The following is a 7,086-nucleotide window of genomic DNA, read 5'->3' as shown; positions in this document are numbered from 1 at the left end:
CCATTAGCCAATTCTCCTTTAGTACACACCCACCGTACTACCACCACCCCAATCTCTTTACACCCAAACAACCCCAATTTGGCCCAAACTACCACCACCCCCTCTACAAACATTCTCGACCCCCACATATATCATCACCCTCACCTAACTCTAACATAAATGTACATGTCACCACACCTCATACCGTGTAACCCGCACCTACACAAACTGACCCACCTAATATGACTCGTACAATGCGTATTCATGCCATGGACGGGATATTAAAACCAAAAAAATATTTAATCTACCAGCCACTTATATAATTCCAATTCCCAAAAACCCACCCATGCCTTGTCCATTCTATAATAGCACACGACCATGACCAACGAATTTAATGCCCTTATTAAAAAACGAGAATTGGGAAATGGTTCCACGTCACCCACAAATGAATGTGATTCGTAGTGTGTGGCTTTTAAACATAAATATAATTCGGACGGAACCCTTGAACGTTACAAAGCTCGTTTGGTATGTGATGGACATTTACAACAGGTTGGCATCGACATTAGGGAGACTTTTAGCCCGATATTCAACTGGCAATCATTCGAATGGTTTTATTAATAGCGTTATCTTGGTCATGGCATGTACATCAGCTAGATGTTACTAACGCATTCTTACATGGGAAGTTGAATGAGACAGTGTATATGTATCAACCAATGGGGTTCCATAACTCCGTTTTCCCGAATCATGTATGTCGGCTTAAAAGATCTCTATACGGGTTAAAAAAGGCGCCCCGTGCCTGGTATCAACGGTACACTGATTATGTTATGACGTTGGGATTCCGACAAAGTGGGTGTGACAACTCTTTGTTTATTTTACACTCTGGGTCCGAAACTGCTTACTTACTCTTATATGTCGATGATATACTCCTGACCACTTCATCGGACACCTAGCGCAAACGGGTAATGGCTAAGTTGGCTTCTGAGTTTTCCATGAAAGATCTTGGGCAACTCAACTTCTTTTTAGGGATATCGGTGACTTGATTTGAAGATACTATGTTCCATCCACAGAGCTCTTATGCTAGTGATATCATCAAACGAGCTGGCATGCAGTATTGTAAACCCGCTGCCACCCCAGTTGATACTAATGGTGAAATGAGTGCCACTTCGGGGACACCATTTCGTGATACGACACTTTACCGAAGCATGGTCGTGGCACTTAAGTACCTTACCTTTACTCCCCCCGACATCAGCTACACAATACGACAGATTTGCATGCACATGCATGCACCAACGACCACCCATTGGGATGCCTTAAAGCGTATTATTCGGTATATTAAAGGGACATTAAACCTTGGACTCACACTCAGCAAATCTTCGAATGCTTCTCTTCTTGCCTATACTGAGCTGACTGGGCGGGGTGTCCGGATACCCAACGCTCCACTTCAGGTTACTGCGTGTACTACGGATCCAATCTCGTCTCATGGTCCTCCAAACGCCAACCCACGATTTCTAAATCGAGTGCCGAGGCCGAATATAGAGGGGTTGCGAATGTCGTTGCCGAGATTTGTTGGCTTCGGAATCTTTTATTGGAGCTTCACCAACCGTTATCCCGAGCTACCCTTGTCTACTGTGATAATGTAAGAGCCATCTACCTATCTGGTAATCCGATACAACATCAACGAATGAAGCACATCGAGCTCGATATCCACTTCGTCAGCGAATAGGTGCAACGGGGTCAGGTCCGCATTCTACATGCCCCTTCTCCGTATCAGATGGCTGATGTTTTTACTAAAGGTCTCCCGCGCAATTTGTTTGAAGATTTTCGTTCCAGTCTCAGCATCCGCTCGCCTCCCGCTTCGACTGCGGGGGTGTAATAGACGTATATGTAGCATGTATTTATTTCCATATATCTAGTATTATTATTGAAATAATTATCCCTTTATAAAGGATTGTATCTTGCATGTGAAGTTAGTAATTTGTATTATATATTGAGATGAATGAGAAAGGGGCAATTAAGCAGAATATATAATATTCTATCAACTATGCTGAAGTAATTTACCCTTACGCACTGTTTAAAAATTATCAAAAATCACACAATCTAACCATGAACCTGAACTTTTTATCAAACTATTATATCACACAAGTCTAGTCGATTGATCACAATGTTATTCTCATCGGTTGGAGCCAGCAACGTTTCCTAAGAACAACAACCCGAGTGTATTCCCAAAACTCAACCCACCCATGAAATCAACTGCAAGCATAAAAAGGAAACTGAACACACAAATAGATTGAACATATATGCATAATAATATGAGGGGTTTGGATAAAATACAAATGAAATTAACGTGCTAAACATGAGAATCAAGTAGAGTAGTTATATATACAAGTAGAGTAATTATGTAATTACTTACATAATTACTAGTAGAGTAATTAAGTAATCATGCTAAACATGAGAATCAAGTAGAGTAGTTACAAGTAGAGTAATTATGTAATTACTTACATAATTACTCTACTTGTAACTACTCTACTTGATTCTCATGTTTAGCACGTTAATTTCATTTGTATTTGATCAAACCCATAATATGATTTGATTGTTTTACTTCACTAATTTCAAGGTTTGTGTAATTACAATTATTTAATGAAAGTATAGTTGAGATGCGATTAATGTTATTCAGAGCTGAGACTCAAATTAGCTCTCTGTCATTGTTTTTACAAAGTTAAAATTTTTATTGCAATTTGTGTTGTTGGTCTTGCATGAACAAGTGTCGTAAGTCGTATATGTAATTCAATTCGATCCTATACAGCCCATTTGAAGCCCAAATAGTTATATTTGAGAAGCAGGCCTAGTTAAACAAAAACACATTACAAATTTACACATGTATACAACTTTATTCTTTCTTTTTTGCTTTTCTTTTTCATTTGCTTAGATTTTCTTACATTCTTTTTATAATAATCTTTAAACATTAATTTTAATAGTATAATTATTTTGAATATTTAATAGACTAAGGTTTGAAATGAGAAATTTGGGTTGGTCACGGATTTATCTTTAGATAAATTAATAGTTTACAACATTTAAAACGAAACCATCACAACACTGTACGATTTTCTTTACGTACTCTATCGTTGTCGTAACATGTGGTCGTCACTACCTAGATAGTACTTTCAAATCTAAAAGCTATAAGTGATTATGTAGCACCCCAAATAAAATGAGTATATATTCAAGTATTCATGACGTATCATAGGTACATGAATAACTCGTTTTGGTGTTAAAAGTCAAAAGGACCAAAATTTCCAGTAGTGCAAAGATAGCTTTGAGAATCAAACAAATATGTTAGAGTTGATTGCATTCCTCTGGTATTCTAGAGGATGATACGATTATACATAATAGGAATTAGAAGGCCCAAAAGGGTAAAAGAAAGTTGAGTGTTGAGGGACCAAAACCAGGGGTGCAAATTAACGAGCCGAGCTGCGCTCGCGGGCTACTCGAGATTGGTTTGTGAAAAAGCTCTATTGACCCGGGCTTGAACGAGCGAGGGCCCAAGCTCGAGCCTAAAAGTAAGTTTGCTTAATAAACAAGCCCAAGCTTAATTTATCGAGCTCGAGCCAGCTCGCAAGCTTAAACGAGTGTCATTTATATAATTTTTATAATATATAATAGTTATTATCAGTTAATATTATATATGTGTCAATGTGTGTATATATATTATTGTTAAAAAATAACTAAATAATATATATTTTTGTGCATCCATTAACCCTTAACCGAACAAACAATCGAACACAATAAAATGAAAGGAGTTTTATTGTGCGTGTTCATTCGCTAAGAAAATGAGTGTAGCCATGCTCATTTATGTTATGGTTGTTTAAAGTATAAATGAACGGTTCACGTAAATGAACCAACATAGTGAAATAGTTAAACAAACATAAATACTAATTAGTGAACACCTATTAAAATAAGCATCAATATGTGAGGCCTTAAGTTAACAAATCAAGACTAAATTGTAACGGCAACAATAGACTGACGAATGACCCACAAAATAACACATTGTGACACCATGTAAGTGGATGTTTTTACCGGATATATATGTGAAATTGTGAATGCCAATGGGAAACTAGCTAAGAAAACCAATCTCAAGTCTCAACCATTCACTTAATTAACTAGCTAAGAAATTAACTTTCCTACTACACTCTCCATACCTTCACCGACTTATCCAAACTACCACTATACACCACCCATTTGCCACCATACCCCGCCTCCTCCTCCGCCGCCACGCACTTCACCGGCCCTACATGTCCAGTCAGAACCGACACCCACGTGTGAACCGACCCCTCCCTCCTCCACACACATATTGTTTTATCAGCCGATCCACTAAAAACCAAATCCCCACCAACAGCAAGGCACAAAACCGCCAGCTTATGCCCCTTGAGAACACCACTATGTGACAATTGTTTATCCAACTCCCAAAAGTTAACATCCCATCAGACGTGCCGCAGTACACCGAGCCATCTGGTGACACCACTAAGGCTGTCACCGCGTATTCTTGATCTAGCAGTGTTTGAACATACCTATGCTTCATGTTCTTCCCTCGCCCTTCTCGCTTCCATACCTTCACGGTCCCCTCAGCCGATCCGGTAAATACCAGACCGTTGACCGTGGAAACAGAGTTGACTGCGTCGTCATGGGCCTTTACTGACTCTAGACATTTTGAGTTTGATATTTTCCATACCTTAAATGTTCTATCCCATGATCCTGAATATAACAGACCCTCTTCTTAGTCGATTCCTAGGCAGGAAACCGCGTCGTAGTGCTTGATCCATAATGCCCTACGATGGCGCTTCACCTAGATAATGTATATAAAAGTATAAAAGAGATTCATAAGTTCATGTTGTATAAAAGTGAATATTTGCATACAAAGAAGATTAATAACGTTAATTTTTTTTGTAAGTTCAACTACACCATCCGATCTGATTTCACATCATCAAAATGTCGTCCACAAAACACTTAAACCGTCGTTCTGACTAAAAAAGTCAAACTCGAAAAATTATTGGTCAAAATACCCATTTGTACAATATTCAGATGGTGGGGTCAAAATTTGAAAATTATTGGCTAGAACGACGTTTGTCAATATCTAGACCACAGTTATAACCGCAGACGGTCAAACTTTAAATTTTTTGTTCAAAACAGTCATCTAACCTTTATCTGAACGGCCGTTAAAAATGCTATGAAATTAGATGTCAAAACATATATGTAAAGTAGGCCCGATTTTAATATGAAAGCAAAAAATTAAAACTTGTTTGTCATGTATACCTCAACATAATTCTTGGACTTCATCGAGTTCTTTAGGATGTCAAAAAACGTCGGAAAAGTATCGACACGTTTATGAATTCTCGGGTCCTTGGTGTTCGATTTCCAAACTCGAACCTTACCGTCTTGATGTCCGGTGAAAATCTTGTCACCAGAAATAATAACAGCCTTGACCAGACCACTGTTTGACTTGAATGTGGAGAACAGGTTCATGTTCTTCCACACATGTATATTCTTGCTGTCGGATCCGGTGTAGAGTAAGCCTTCGGCTGCGGCAAGGGAGTAAATGTGGCCTTCCTCCCGAACCAAGGAGCCGATGAGACCATCCTCAGGACTGGCAGTAGTTGACCCTAGAGATGGTTGGTTCCATGGTGACATCATCATGGGTGAACCGTCATCACTCGTATGGTTAGATTCGTAACCGTTGTCATGGGTGTTGTAGCCGTAGGAGGTGGCTGTCTGAAGGTTATATGTTTGATCGGAATGCATATTAATATATTTATATTTTTAATCTCCAAATTGGGTTGATAATTACTTAGTAGTTACAATTATGCTCAGTTTATAAATGGGATACAAAATGTGGATATATAGCTTAATCATAAGACTCTAAGAATTAAGATTCATGGGTGTAAATCAGAGAAAGTTAGAAGGAAATATGAAGAACATTATTGTGTTGGGAGGGTTTCGTGTTTTGTGATGGATGGTGCAAAAGTGAATATTGTTTTGATAGGAGAGGGGGGTATAAATAGGGTAATGGGTTGAGCAAATGATGACATGTGTAAGGGTGCGTGAAGAATGATTTTAAGTGGGTTACTTTAGTATTTTGTATTGCCGATGTTGTATTGTAAGTTGTATTTTGTATTTTGTATTTTGTAATGGGTTGTCTTTTATCTTTGTACCAAATTTCAGTGGTTGTTCTTTATCTTTAAAAGTAACATAATTTATACTTTACGTTTCGAAATTTCACACCGTTTGTCCTTTTAGCCTAACCTAGTTAGTTTTTCTCGTTAAGTTAGGTCATGTGCGTTGCACATTAGGGCAAATTCGTCAATTTACCTACTTAATTATAAACATTATAATTAAAAAACAAACTAAATAACTTAACCCAACCCACCCCGTCTCCCCCTTCTTCCTCTGCCTGCGTCTTCTCCGGCGAGCCACCGCCGCCGACGACGACGACGAACACCATCTCCACTACCACAACAAACCACAACCATGGACGCAGATCCCGTTCTCTTACGATCCGGCCACCGTTTCGTTCGATTCCAACGGCATGGACGTTGGAGACAGGACGATTCCGGCGTTCACGACGACGAAAAAGAACACGACTTTGTTCCGTCACACGTCGTCGCCGTCTTCCCCGCCGGCGCCAGCGTAGCCTTTATTTCGTCACACGTAACCCTAATCGGCACCTTTATTCCGTCACACTTGTTGCTGCAGATCCTCCTAAACCATCCGATAGTCTTAGAAACCCCACAGCCGCCCATCGTTCTAGGGTTTGTGAAACTCTAACTGTACCGGCGGTGGTCTCAGATCCGCTTAATTTCCCGTTGGATTTTTCTTTCTTTCAGGAGCGGCATTTTTGTCAACATCCTTTGCTCACCAATACTTAAGTGAATGAATCAACCTCGCCTTTCTGGTTACTCACCGGAGATGAGTAACAGGTGTTGAAAGTGACAGTGGGGTGAGGGTTGACGGTGACAGCGGTGGTAAGTGTTAATGGTGGTGGTGGTGGTGGTTGTGTGGATTCATGGAGGCAGAACTCAGAAGAAAGAAAGAAAGAAAGAGGGATGAAGGAGAGAGAGA

General features: G+C 39.5%; 1 pseudogene; it reads right to left on the bottom strand.

Moving 5' to 3' along the window:
- Positions 1-4,157: 4,157 nt before the first annotated feature.
- On the bottom strand, positions 4,158-6,130 carry LOC143597167 (protein JINGUBANG-like; annotated as a pseudogene).
- Between the last annotated feature and the right edge of the window lie 956 nt (positions 6,131-7,086).

This window comes from Bidens hawaiensis, unplaced genomic scaffold (assembly GCF_021521415.1).
Source record: "Bidens hawaiensis isolate Kalapana, Puna unplaced genomic scaffold, B.hawaiensis_p1.1 tig00047683_1, whole genome shotgun sequence".
In the NCBI taxonomy this organism is placed as follows: domain Eukaryota; kingdom Viridiplantae; phylum Streptophyta; class Magnoliopsida; order Asterales; family Asteraceae; genus Bidens; species Bidens hawaiensis.
Note: the sequence above shows the minus strand (reverse complement) of the source record. Positions and strands in the feature narration are given on the sequence as shown.